A 15,598-nucleotide genomic window follows, 5' to 3' on the forward strand; every position below is an offset into this window, starting at 1 on the left:
CACCTGTAATCCCAGAACTTTGGGAGGCCGAGGCGGGCAGATCACAAGGTCAGGAGATCAAGACCATCCTGGCCAACATGGGGAAACCCCGTCTCTACTGAAAATACAAAAAATTAGCCAGGCGTGGTGGCGGATGCCTGCAGTCCCAGCTACACTGGAGGCTGAGGCAGGAGAATGGCGTGAACCCAGGAGGTGGAGCTTGCAGTGAGCCGAGATTGCGCCACTGCACTCCAGCCTGGGCGACAGAGTGAGACTCTGTCTCAAAAAAAAAAAATGAAACTGATAAATGGTTAACTAGAGTAACCAAGAAAAGACCCAAATAATTACAATGAGAAATAAAAAGGAGGCATTACAATTGTTAGTTTGGTTATAGAAAACATTATTAGAGACTATTATGAACATATATACACTTATAAACTAGAAAACTTAGAGGAAATTGATAAATTTCTGGGAACATAAAACCTCTCAAGATTGAATCAAAAGTAAATAGAAAATTTTAAGAGACTGATAACAAATAGTGAGACTGAATTAGTAATAAATCTCCCAACAAAGTGAAGCCCATGACCAGATGGATTTACAGCCAAATTCTACCAGATATACAAAGGAGAACTAATACAAATCCTCTTGAGACTGCTCTAAGAAATCAAGGAAGAGAGAATTCTAATTCATTCTATGAGGCCAGTATTACACTGATACAAAAACCAGACAAGGACAGAGAAGCAACAACAAAAACTACAGACCAATATCACTGATGAACATACATGCAAACTTTCTCAACAAAATACTAGAAAACCAGATTCAACAAAACATTTAAAAAAACACAATAAAGTAAGTTTTATACAGCAATGCAAGGATTGTTAAACATATGCAAATCAATAAATTTGGTACATATATCAACAGAATGAAGGACAAACCCATGTAATCATCTCAATAGTTGCAAAAAAGTATTTGATAAAATTCAACATCTCTTTGTGATAAAAACCATTAGCAAACCAGATATAGAAGGATTGTATCTCAAAATAATAATTGCAATATGACAAACCCATAGACAATAGAACACTGAATGGAGAAAAGTTGAAAACATTCCCTTTAGAAACTAGAATGAGACAAGGATACTAATTTTCACCACTCCTATTTAACATTGTACTAGAAGTCTTAGTCAGAGAAATGTGGTAAGGAAAACAAAAAAAGGCATCCAAATTGGAAAAGATAAGGTCAGATTATTCTTGTTTGCTGATGGTATAATCTTATGTCTAGAACAACTCTATGATTTCACCAAGAAAACTCTTAGCTTTGATCACTGAATTCAGTAAAGCTGCAAGAAAAAAATTAACATAGAAATCAGTAATGTTTCTATATATCAGTAATCTAGCTGACAAGATCAAGAAAGCAATCACATTTACAACAGCTATAAAAAATTACCTAGGAGTATATTTAACCAAGGAGATAAAAGACCTGTAAGAGGAAAATTACAAAACATTGATGAAAGAAATAGTAGGTGACACAAACTGAAAAATATCCCAAGCTCATGAATCAGAAGAGTTAGTATCATTAAAATGACCATAACATCCAAAGTAATAGCTTCCATGCAATCCCTATCAAAATACCACCATTTTTCCTCAGAATTAGAAAAATAGAAATGTAACATTTGTATGGAACCAACAAGGATTCCAAATAGCCAAAGGAATCCCAAGCAAGAAAAACAAAGTTGGAGGCATTACATTACCTGACTTCAAGTTAGATTGCAAAGCTATAATAACCAAAACAGCATGGTACTGGTATAAAATAAACACATATCCACAGAATAAAATAAATTGTCATGGGGAAAGAATAAAGCTATATTCCTGTCTCTCACCATATACAAAAATCAGCTCAATATGGATTAAAGACTTAAATGTAAAACCCCAAACTATAAAAATGCTGGAAGTAAACACAGGGAAAACTCTTTTGGATATTAGGCAAACAATTTATGATGAAGATTTCAAAAGCACAGGCAATAAAAATAAAAATAGACAAATGGGACTTAAATAAACTAAAAAAACTTCTGCACAGTAAAAGAAATAATCAACAGGGTAAATAGATAACCTGCAGAATGAGATAAAATATTTGCAAACTGTTCCCAAGATAGGTGACTAATATCCAGAATTTACAAGAAACTCAAACAACTCAACAACAACAACAAATAGTATCCTTAGAAAGTGGGCAAAGGACATGAATAGAATTTTTTCAAAAGCAAACTGACAAATGGTTAACAGATTTCATATATATATATAATGCTCAATATATATATATAATGCTCAATATTACTAATTACTAGAGTAAAGCAAATTAAAGCAAATTAAAACTACAATGAAATATCATCTTACAACAGTAAGAATGGCTAGCATTAAAGTTAAGAAACAACAGATGTTGGTGAGGATGCAGAGAAAAGGGAACTCTCATATATTGTTGGGAGGAATGTGAATTAGTACAACCTCTATAGAAAACAGTATAGAGATTTCTCAAAGAACAAAAACAATTAACTATAACTCAATCCAGCAATTTGACTACTTGTCTTCTACTCAAAGGAAAATAAATCAGTATATTAAAATGATACTTGCATTGGAATGTTTATCACAGCACTACTCACAGTAGGAAAGATATGAAATCAATGAAATCAACCTAAGTGTCTATCAATGTATGATTGGATAAAGAAAATGTGGCATATATCCACTATGGATTACTACTATTCAGCCATAAAAGAATGAAATTATATCTTTTGCAGCACCATGAGTGGAACTGGAGGTCATTATTTTAAGTGAAACAAGCCAGACACAGAAATACAAATATCCTATGTCCTCACTCATAAATGGGTGCTAAAAAATGTACACACATGGATGTAAAGGGTGGAATGATAGACAATGGAGGAGGACCCACAGACCCTCTGAAGGAAATAGACTTTTCCTGAAGGACCTGGGAGAGACCCAAATACTGTGAGTGCCCCAACTGCAGAAGTGGGAAAGGGAGACCCTCCTCTCCCAAACACACACCCCCAGTGGAGAAAGTGAAGGTCTGTTTGCAAGAGAAACTTCTGACCTTACCTTGAGATGAGTAAATTTAGAAAGCTGAGTAAAATACAGGGGCAGAAGAAGCAGCAGAGAGGCCCTGGGAACTCGCTGGTTCCCCAGACAGTTCACTTCACTCCTGCCTGGCATCACAAGGATCCATCAGGAGGGAAGCCAGAGGAGCAGGGGGTAAAACTCCACAGGAAGAAGGAAATCTCTAGTTGAACTTCATAAAAATTTGAACAGAGTGGAAAAGGGGTGGGAAACCTCATGACCAGAACTTGGGGGAGGGTGCAAATCCAGTGTGCAGACTTTACAGCCCTTTTCTTTCGCAGCTAGGAGGTGTGGAGCCTGGGGCAAGTTCTCAAGCCCATCTCGCCCACTACCTGTAAACAGATTTGGGGCTGTTGGGGGTGCCCGGTGAGAGTGAGACCAGCCCTTCGGTTTGTGTGGGAGCTGAGTGAGGCCTATGACTGCTGGCTTTCCCCACTTCCCTGACAACCTGCATGACTCAGCAGAGGCAGCCATAATCCTCCCAGGTACACAACTCCAGTGACCTGGGAATCTCACCCCCAACCCCCACAGTAGCCACAGCAAGACCCATTCAAGGAGACTCTGAGCTCAGGCACACCTAGCCCTGCCCCAACCTGATGATCCTTCCCTACCTACTCTGGTAGGGGAAGACAAAGGGCAACAATCTTAATAATCCTGTTGCTTTTCTTGAGATTCTTTGCTAAGTACTTCCTATCTCAACAAACTTGTTCATTTGCCATCTTTGTAAACAATCTCTACAAGGTGGAATGAGGTATACTGGTTTAGGAAAGATGGTATCAGGGTGGTGGGAGATACACTAGAGGAATCATATCTTTTTTTCTTACACCATAATTTCCTAAGAAAAATTAATGCTTCAATGCTTTAATGTTCAATGTTCCACACCAAATGTTTACATTAAAATGTAACATAAAATATCATTGGACTTGATAAACCACTGACCCATTTTTTGTGGTATAAGAACCCTCCTAGGAGCTAGTGGCCTTTCTACTTTGAAATCTTGTACAGAGAGTAATGTTCCAGATATCAATGAAGACTGAAGCTTCATGAAAAGGGCTTATTTTTAACTCAATAACTTACCATAAAATAATCTGACCCACATTGACAATATGCATCATAGATATTCTATACTTGGTAATTATCCAGTAATGATAGGCAATTTACATTAATTAGGGTAATGTTAATTTTATAAAATCAAACCAAACTTTTTGTTTACCTTTTCTTTGGTACTTTTCTGAAATCTAAAAGTTAAATGAATGTTAAAAGCATTTCCCCTGAATGTTTATGTATTTTAGTTTTCTCATGCTCTCTTATTATACACACAGCTGCTAGATATTAATTCCCATTATAAGCCACAATTTTACCCACAGCACTCTTCTAAAACTGTTCTAATAAAGGTAACCAATGACTAAAACTAACCAAAGAAGGTTTATATTTTGATTAAAAATTCTAGGACTTAATTACCATTTTTATAATATTTGCCTTGGGTGACTGTACTTGGTTTTTGGAAACATTTTTTCTTGACTTGTCTTCCATGACACTGATATCTTCTGAATTTCTTCCTAGTTCTGATTATGTTTTCTAATCATGATCTCCCTTTCACTTGCCTTTAAGTGATCATATTGCACTGAAATCTTTCAATTATCTTCGTGGGTTTTTTTTTTGGTAATCTTATCTCTTCTAATACATTCAACGTGCACCTAAATGCTGAAACTCTAATTCCTTTACCTTTCAGTTCTGATATTTCTTAACTGAAGACCTATATTTCCTTTTGAACATATCAAGTATATGCTGAAGGTAAATATACTTGTTCAAAACTTATCTCATTATATTTTTTTACTCAAGCTGGTCCCCTGACTGTTTTTCTAAGTACAAATTGTAAACACAATAGTTTTACAAGTTAAAAGCAACATGAAATGTAATCTTCCATTATCCATTTTGCTAATCGCTTCTGCCCTCATCCAGCTAAGAATAAATGCATTCTCAAGCATTAAAAATCTCAAGTATATAGCACTTATGAATCCTGGGAAAATAAAACTATTTGACTATAAATTTCAGCCAACCAATAAACAGATCAAAATTATAGTCTCAGGAATGATGAAGCCATGTGAAAGAATACTGAAATTCAATCTAAATCTAAGTAATTATAAAAAACCTTAGATCCATAAGAAATATAACTGACATAATTCTAGACAACATATAAAATGTTAATATAATGTGGCCTAGAGAGAGTAAAAAAATAGGAGAAAATGTACTTTTTGTAGTATTATGTTTAAATATTTCAGAGTTGGTAATAAATAAAAGTGTACTTACATGTTTTGAAGTGTTAATAGTATCCATTACAAAATCAAAAGAAGAAAATAAAACTTCAATGTAATTTGATGGGGAAAAAAATCACACTCAAAGTAGATAATAGAGACCATGTGCCAAATAATAGGAAAAAATGAAGATTAAAAATTAAAAAAACAAAATGATCGAATTTAAATCAGATGTTTGTTTATAACAGTAAATGGAAATAAGATATTATCTATTAAAAGAAAAAGGCACTCAGTTTGTATAACAAAACAAAATTTTATGCTATAAAAAACTCAGAACTAAAATTATTTCAATATACGGAAGATCTTTAAAAATTTGTTAAATCTTTATTTTATATTGATTCCTTATTTTATAAAGCCATTAAATTCTAATCAAAATAAGAATGAATGAAAATTTTGCTACAGTGATTTTTATAATAAAAACCAATTATATGATATAAAAAGGTTCATCAGAAATAAAATTATTACAAAATGAGCAAGGTGCTTTAAAAATTTGTTAAGCTTTAATATCTATTACTTATTTTTAAAAAGGCCATTGAAAAACTCTAAATAAAATATGAACAGATGCATATTGTCCTACCATGATTTTGTTTAAAAATCAGATGAACCACTAGAATCATTTTCATTAAAATCAGCCAAAATATGTGCCCAATATTGCCTCTGTAGTTTAATCTTGTTCTGAACGTACCAAACAATGCAATTAGACATGTAACTAAAATAAGTGGTATAAATATTGAATGGCTTAAAATAACACATTTCTTATTATATTTTGGGATTCTAAGTGGCTCGGCTGAGTGGTTCTTGCATGCATTTCTTCACCCAGGTAATATTAGTTCTTGGCTGGGTGTATAACCATCTGAAGGCTCAGCTGGGCTGAAAGATGGCAAGACTCACAAGACTGGCAGTTGAAGCTGACCATTGGTTGGAAGCCTAGCTGTGGCTAACAGCCAGAAAGCTTACATCTCAGATTTCATAAGCTTCTCACAGTGTGGTGGTTGAGGTCTGAGAGGGAGGGTCCTAAGTGTGAGTGTTCCAAATCACAGAGGTAGAAGCTGCTAAGCCAAATAATGTGTCTGTGCCCATAACCAACACAGTATCAATTTGTTACATTATTTTGATGAAATCAGTCACAGAACCTAACCAGCATCAGGAAGTGGAGACATAAACTCCACTTCTTAATGCAGACAACTTAATAAAGATACCTCACAGAAAAGCTTGTGTTATAGAGATGTTTTTGCAGCTTCCTTTGAAAACGCAATCTATTACTCTTAGTAATAAACCTAGCATGACATTTGCAACATCTAAATTATAAAATGTTGGAGACCATGCTGAAGATCACCAAAAAAAATATTTAAATGGAAAGATTTAAGTAGAAAGATATTTTCCTTAGATAGGAAGATTCAATATTATAAACATGGCAATAGTTTCTAAATTAATCTGTAACCTCAATTTAATCTCTGTTTAATTAAAATAACATGTTTTTAACTTGATAGGATTAAAGTTCATGTAGAAAAATACGCACATAATAAATGCTGGAAAAAAACTCTAAAAGGAAGAAAACTGAGAATAAAATCAGTAATTAAAATGATTAACATATACACGCATATGTATATATGTGTGTACATATGCATGCAAATAAAGACTGATCAGTGGGAAAACAATAAAATTCTGTTTTAGAATTCTAGGATATATTGAAATCTAATTATTTCAAAGCAGTCGTTAAAATATGCTTTTCAACAAATGATGTATGAAGACTAAAAAGCAAATTGGGGTACAAATTTTAAACATCTGTTATATGGAAAACATCAATAAACAAAATCCAATGACAAACAGAAAAATGAGAAAAATATTTGCTGTGCACAGGACAAAAATCTAAATTTTAGAAAAATTCAAAGAATTCTTTTCTCATTTAGATTCTACAACAGTTTTTATTAAAAAGTTTCTAGGCTTCTACTCTGGCCTCCTTTGTTTTTCCCATAACAGACTGCCAACATAATTTTCAGGCACAGTGCAAAATGAAAATATGGACCTTTTGTTAATAAATTATTTTGTATTTCAGTACAGCCACAGCAGAGCATTAAACCTAGTACAGGGCACTTCTAGGCACAGGACTCAGAGCAACTGCACAGATCACACAAGCATGAAGCTGATCCTGTCCCACAATATCTTTTAAAAGTATAAATCATCGGACAAGTGTGTCGTGACATTAAATGGTAGAAAGCATGATCTTTTCAACAAATGGTACTGGACAACTGGATACCCACATGCAAATAAATAAATAAATAAAGTTAGACACTTGCCTTACATCTTTAAAAAAAATCCACTCAAAATGAATTATAAAACTAAATGAAGAGCTAAAGCTGGACAATTCTTAGAAGAAACAGAGGAGTAAATCTTTGTGAGCTTGAGTTAGAGAATGTTTTCTTAGATATGATACCAAAAGCACAAACAGCAAAAAAATGAATAAATTGGACTTTATCACAATTAAGAAAAATTATGCTGCAAATGATACTATCAAGAAAGTAAAAAGACAGAATGGGAGAAAATGTTTGCAAATCATATATATAGTAAGCACCTTGTATCCAGAATATGCGTTCTTAAAGCTCGGTAATAAAAAGACAACCCAATTTCAAAATGAGCAACTCTAAAAAAGTAAAGAAATGGCCAATAGGCACATGGAAAGATGTTTAACACATTATTCGTTAGGGAAATTCAAATTAAATAAAGAGATATAACTTTATATCCACTAAGGTGGCTATAATAAAAACAGACGATAGCAAGCATTGGCGAGGCTGTGGAAAAATCAGAACCCTCATATACTACTAGTATAAATGTAAAATGGTACAGCTACTTTAGAAAAACAGCTCCACAGTTGTTAAAATGTTAAATATAGAGTTTATAAATATGAAGTATAAAACTGTTAAGTACCAGTACCTGTGCATGCGTGTGTATATAGACCCAAAACAGTTCATACCACTGTTGTGCTCAAAGCCCTCTAATGGCTTCCTATTGCACTTTGCATAAAATTCAAACTTTCCTTCTATAAATTTTAATATGCCCAGATATCTGCCTAATTTATCCAGTCCCATCTCCTACTATTCTCCATCTGGATCTGCTGCTGCAGCTACTCTGACATCCTTGTTTTCCCTGAAGGCAGCAAGTTCTTTCCTGCCTCAGGGCCTTTGTATTTACATTTCCCCTTCTTCAAAAAGCTTTTACCCAGATCTTTGCGTGGCTCCATCTCTCCCTTCATTCAGGTGGGTCTCTTCTTCAATTATCATCCTATCTAAAGCAAACTCCTGTCTTACTCTTCTCCTGCGTTATTTTTTCTCATTGTACTTTTCACTACATGATGCTAAATGTTCTATTTTTATTTATATGATGCCTGCATTTCCACTAAAGGCAGTTTCATGAAAGCAAGGATTTTGTCTGTTTCTTCCACTGGTAACAATATCTACAGCTCCTGCAGCAGTGCCTGGCACATTGTAAGTACACAGTACTACTGATTGAATCAGAGTAAAATCAGTTTTTATAAATTTTTAAGAAAAAGACAAACTCTACAATAATACTTTATTCCTGTCTGAGTTATGTCATTATGAGAATGTTAGCAATATCTATTTAAATTTCTTTGTTTTTAAATAGGCTGTGAGGACTCCAAGGGCAGAAAGAGGGTTTTATTCGATGATTTGCCCTCTGTGAGTGGCACATTGTGGTATCTCAAAAATTCTTTCAGTGAAAGGCACGAAACTTTCATAGCCAGATTTATAAAGTCACTGTTCTCTATCTAGTGGCTCAGGTTTGTGTCTTCTTTTTTTTCCCACACCCATTTCCCTTCTAAGCAATGTCTTTTTGAATAGTACTGTCAGTAGCCTGTAGGAAACTCAATCTTCTGTGATATTAGTTCTTAAAACTTAAAGGCAGCAAAAGCAGTGAGGCTTGAATCAATAGCAACTATGATAATGTTATAGCAAATAGTAATTGACTGTATGCCACGCATCTGGCAGAGTGTAAAGCCTCAAAATTTGTTTCCAGCCTAGTTGGGATATCCATTATCTTTAATTATTTATCTCTGTGACAGCAACATTTGAATTTTTCTCTTCTAGCTATTTCAGAATGTATACTAGGTTAATGTTAGCTATAGTTATCCTACTGATCTAATGAAAACAGGTCTTATTTCTTCTATCTAACTGTATAATTGTAACCATTAATCAATCTCTCTTCATCTTTCCCTCCCGTTTCCTTTCTTGGTCTCTGGTAAGCACCATTCTGCTGTGTATCTTCCTGAGATCCATGTTTACAGCAGCCACTTGTGAATGAGAACAATCACTTTGTATGGGGTAAGTGCAAATTTTGTCCATTGTACAGCTTAACCCAAGAGGGTATATTTAGTAGATGGTGAAGCTGGGATTTGAACCCAAGGTCAGACCTTGTAACTACTAATCTCTCAGGCCTCATAGCTGTTTCACCACATTCATTACCACATTTTGAGAAGATAAAGAGCAAAGCACAACTCCCCAAGAGACACCTGGATATAGTCAGAGAAGGGTTTGGAGTAGCTGGACATATTATCATAATGTATGATATTTACATTATTGTGACTCTTGTTTTTAGTTCCTAGACTGGTGTAAATGAGAAAGCATAATTTATGCATCTCCTTGTTATTCCATAAATCACATGTAAATATATTCTTGAGTAAGATATTTTCCCCCTCTTCTCAGAGCTGCCACTAAACCACCAAAGCTGTGTCAAGAACTTCCACATTATCAAGATGGCTGCTGGGTATGACTCCACCAGTCTTAACAAGGCAGCAGAACTGACTTCATGCAAATGTTCACCTATCCTCATCTTCACTCTACTGCCATCCAAATCTCCCGAGGCAGAGAGGATTGGAGAAACTGCCCTAGTTACTTAAAAATATATTTGCCTTTCAGCTAACTCTGGAAGACCAGAACCATAGAGGCCAAGGGGCAGAGCAGAGGTGTGTCATCCATTTGCTTAGTTCATGCCATGTACATGCAGCCTCCGTTTGTCATTTCTCCCATTTATTTTTGTCTATCTTGGATTAACTGTTGAGTAAAACATTTCTTATTTCATGCTATCCAAAAATGATATTTTGTTATTCAAATATAACATGCAATTTTATTATTTTTCAAAACCCCACTCTACCTTTTGCACCTAAGTTAGCTGAAAAATTATTCATTTTGCTTTTTGTAAATATCTAAATATATCAATTAGCACTTTTGTTACTAATGTCAGAAAATCCAGCTGGAGTGGATGTAGGCTTAAAAGGAAGTGTTTGACTTATATAACTCAATATGACAGGATAGTGCCATATCGATAGAGGGCATGATCTATATACTTATGCAAGGGTTCATTTTCCAACTAGTGCAGTGGGTCTGCACTAGTGCATTTGTGCTTGCTTTCTATGAGATCCTAATTGATCAAGCTTTACATCCTCCCAACCCCATATTTTCCATAATTTCTCTTCCAGTCTTTCACAACTGAGATTCATTTCAGAGCTTTAAATCCTGATGCCTTAAGACATTCATAGATGCAGCTATGTAAAGAATTAACTTTCTCAGTATTTTGGGTGGTAAAATTTGGGTACTATCTTGGGGAAAGCAGTTGCTGAAATCATTTTCTGTGCTGTAATTCTGATGAGGATCCCTGGCTAAGATAAACTGAGAGAGTTCTAAATATATCTGTGTCTAACACTTAATGGTTTGAATGATGTGAAATAATCCTCCCTAATTCAATCATTGTGGCCAGAAGGACAAAATATACAGAGAGGCACGTCCTAACTCATAAACACACATGAGAATCAGGGAAAGAGTTAAATCTAATTTCATATGTATATTATGACTGGAGGAATAGTGGTTCCAGGAAAGAAATTCAAGACATTACTAACCAAATATATTCATGGTTAAAGAGAAAAATAAATGTTTACCACAGTATATTCAAATATACATACATTCTTTTAATTTCATTATTTAGTATCCTTTTTTTTGCCCTGTCAATTTAAAGCACAGTATTGGTTAGAAACTTATTTTCTGAATTTATTTTCTATTTCAAGTGCCTTAATCATTGATGAATTTTTCTTTCATAATTTGATGTTACATATTCCTGAAACAGAGTTTGTACTAGTAATGATGGCAAAATATTGTCTTCAGTGATTTGAGGCTTTACAACATAATGAACATAAACTATACAAAGCAAACTATAATAAGAAAGAACTTGTAAATGATGCCAATACTTTTAATTGGTAAGGAATATGATAATATTTTTCCTTGAGAAGAGAAGCAAAGAATGTCATTTTCTCCTCTGACAAATTTCACCATTTTTCTTTTTTTCAACATTCTCACATATTTCCTTTCGTTTCATGTCAGATGCAATTTCTCAAGCTGAACAAGGGCAAACTCTTTTCATTTCCACATTGTCACTCCTGTTCAGTGTGGTTATAAATGAAATGAAAGCATATTGTACAATAGGACCCCACATGTACTGTAATACCAGAAAATGATTTTGATACACTGAAACAAATGTTATGTATATCTAGGCCTTCTATGACTTTTTAGTCTCACATGGACACACAAAAGAAGATGTTCCTTACACTAAGGAAAATGCTAAAAAAGACACTACCAAATGGCAGGCAGAATTTAAATTCAAAGAGAATATATACACCAAGAAATCTTAAATATCTAGAAAGAAAGAGTGCTAAAATACTGCATTATCCCCATGTAGTCAAATGGGATTTAGCCATGGTGAATCACTTGACTCATTCAGCCGTGTGTAATAGGCCAATTAAAATGCTTAAACTGGCAAATTCTCAAAAGAGCAAATATTTAGTCCAATGTGGATTCTCATCCAACTTATCTGTGATACCGCATAAATAGAACAAAAATAGGGAAAATCTAAGAGAAAATGGGATTTAAAGATTAACAAGCCTCTATTGTGTATCTGGCTTAGCAAACAAAATAGCAGATAAGAAGAGTTCACATGGATCATGCTTTATGTTTCCAGGCTTAGATATAACATGTTTTTAATTTATTTAACAAATACTTATTAGGCATCTACTATATTGTTAGTACTATTTTAGGCACTAAGTTTGTAGTGAGCAAAAATGCTCCAAATCCCTGCTTTCACAGTGTTTGTGAAAGACAGAAATTAAAGCAAATATGTCATGTCAATAATAGTGGTAGTTGGTGAAAAGGACTCTAGAGAAAAATAAAGCCAGAAAGCAAGATTTAGTTTGGGGTGTGTGTGTGGGTGGGGGCGGGTAGTTAATTTTAACTAGGAGATCAGATAATACCCTACTGGGAAGGAGTGATTTGAGAGAGACATGAAAAAGATGAGGGAATTAGCCACGTGGACATATGGGCAAGACGTATTAAGGAAGAAGAAACAAGTGCGGAATCCTTGGGTTAAGAGAGTTCTTGGTGTGAAAAAGGAGTAGCAAATAAAAATATTTCTGGCTGGCCTGAAGTGAGCAAAGGGAGACAGTTAGAAAATGAGGGCAACCAGGCTTCATAAGACTTTGGAGATCATAGTAGGGAATGATTCTTTGAGCAAAAGAAGGAGGTATTAGAAAATTTCCATCATAGGAGTGAATGATCTGCTCAGGTTTTAATAAATTGCTCTGGCACCATGTGAAGATGGACTGCAGGGGCAATGGCAGAGAAATGGGAAAGGAAAAAAGTAAGCCATAAAGATCAGCAAGTTTTCCTAACTGTCCAGCAAACCAAGGTAGAAATGATAGTGACTTGGAAGAAGATACAAAATGGGTCTCAATTCAACACAACTTGATTGCAACAGCTGTGAGGTTAATATTTCTTCTGTACTTTTAACAACAGTATATATTGACTATTCATCTAAAAAATGTGTTGCGTTATAGTCCTCTACTATTCCACCGTCTCCTACATATTGACAAGGATATATAGCTGCTTACAATAAAGACATTTTTCCAGCTTCTCTTGCTGTCAGGTATCATCTCATAACTAAGTTTCAGTTATGGAACATGAGAAGTACTTGTGTATCTTCTGGGAAGTATGTTTTAAGGAGGGAAGTACTTTCTCTTTTCTTTCCATATGGGCATTATGACTAGAGCAAAAGAAGCCATTTGGGAACATCATGTAACCTCGGGAATAGCAGCCACTCATGTCAGACAAACAACAGGAAAATAACTAGGCCCCAAAGGAATTTACAAATCAGAACTTCCATATGCAAACAGACTATATCAGGACTAATTCTAATTGAATTAGATTCATTCTGGAACAGATACCCAGATGTTACCATATACTTGTCTTTATCATTTGGTTTGGAAACAAACAGTAATTTGACTCAAGGTGATAACGCTTGATTCTTTTCATGTTGGAGTAGATGGGACCACAGTATTATCTACAGACTAATAATTTTCAAGGTTTCATTCATTTTCAGTGTTTGCTGTTTTAAGATACTATAGACTTTGCTGTGAAAATAATTAATCCTCAACTTTTCCTATTAGCACAGAGAGGAATGTGTCCTTTTGTTATATTTTATTGAGGCTTTACAAACAAAATTCCCCTTTAGGGTATCTTAATATTTTGGACAATACAAGTTCAACATTAGATTTTCTTGATGATGTGGAAATGGTAAAACCCCATGAAAAGAGCCCAAGGCTTAGCTGTCAAGAAAGTTACTATGTGGCTTGAAGATCTTTGTTTTAACTTCTAGGCTCATATTGAAAACTCTGGCTCTAGGAAAATTTCATAAGAAGTCCTTATGTTTTCTGTGTGTATGTCATTATCTGCTATATCTTGGTTAGGAGAGCTTCTCCTTCCCCACAAATACCTTCTGTGTTTGTTTTCAGTATTCTGTTTCATTTATCAAATGGTTGATGGTGAATGGTTGATTCACCAGGAAATGCATTACTTACAATGTAAAGATGGCTAGTTGAGATGTTGGTAACCAGGGAAAGCACTTAAATGAAGCTGTGGCATTTCCAAAGATTTTTTCTTTTCTTCCACCATAGTCTCCTCCTGCCAAGTTATATTCTGACAACTTCTGGGGCTATCACCCTCTGGCCACAACATTTTGGTTGATACCAAGGTTCATAAGTGTTTTCAACCATACCGTATCCCATCTCTTTGAAAGGGGTGTGAATGTAACCTGAAACTTCATGGAAAATAAATGGCATGGTAATCACAGGCGTGTGGAAATTTTATGTAAATAGAGCTGTTGCCAATCTCTGTCTCTCTGTCTCTGTAGCTCTTTCTGGTGTCTAGATGAGGCCTTTAAAAAATGCAATTAGATTTCACTGCAGCCAATAATCTGGTCTCCTCCCTCAGTTATTTGGCTTTCGATCATTTTTATCATTAAGGTTTCAACTAAAACAAAACTTGCTTCCTGAGCAATATCCTATTTAAATTGCTATCTAGATAAACCTGCTGGAAAATATTAGATATACTTATTAGTTGGATTATATGTAAAAGTGCTATTTTAATTAAGCTTAATAGTTTGAGTTCTGTGTGGCTCCTTCAGTTATCTAACTAGATATTCTTATCATTCAATGTGTATCATTGTTATCTTTTATGAATTATTTTAGTCTCTATGCATATCTGTGAATATAACTTTATTTTATTAAGAGAAATTTAACCAATTGTTTTTCTATTTACATGAAGGAATACCTATTGGATGCTTTCTATGTGCCATGCCCTCTGCTAGCTATTGAGGCTAACAAGAAATACATGGTTCTGATTTTCCTGAAGCTCACAGACTAGAGCATAGTGTCAATCTAGTTCAATTACTCAATTGATGGGTGAGAAATATAGGGCCCAGGGAAGGTAAATGACTTTTTTGGGATCATGCAACTGAAATCCAAGCCAGGACCAAAATTCATATCTCCTGACCATCTGTCTGTCCAGTTTGATTTCCAGTTTGATAACTTTCTGACACTCCCTATCCAACCTGGTTGTTTTAAAGGAAAGCACAGGAAATGAAAGCCTATGTGCTCAGTCTATTTCCCTTCCTTCTGAAAATTCCAAATAGCTTTTTGGCGGCCTTCCATTCTAAGCCTAAATCCTGTTCTTTTTGCTATCAGTAGCAAGTAATAGATAGGCTTTTTACACAGAGCTGGTAATCACTTCTTGATTGACCCCAGACCAAAATTAAACTCACTCTTGCTAAGCAAGCTCATCGGCTTTATGAACAGAG

The 15,598-nt window shown here is 34.7% G+C and overlaps 1 long non-coding RNA gene across 1 annotated transcript; it reads left to right on the plus strand.

The window, feature by feature from the left end:
• The first annotated feature begins 4,828 nt into the window (after window positions 1-4,828).
• Window positions 4,829-10,555, plus strand: LOC105492647 (uncharacterized). The gene is made up of 4 exons (XR_011609559.1): window positions 4,829-4,892; window positions 8,813-8,895; window positions 9,670-9,747; window positions 10,129-10,555. It is a non-coding gene; the product is annotated as an uncharacterized lncRNA (long non-coding RNA).
• Window positions 10,556-15,598: the final 5,043 nt, after the last annotated feature.

Source organism: Macaca nemestrina, chromosome 11 (genome assembly GCF_043159975.1).
Source record: "Macaca nemestrina isolate mMacNem1 chromosome 11, mMacNem.hap1, whole genome shotgun sequence".
Lineage (NCBI taxonomy): Eukaryota > Metazoa > Chordata > Mammalia > Primates > Cercopithecidae > Macaca > Macaca nemestrina.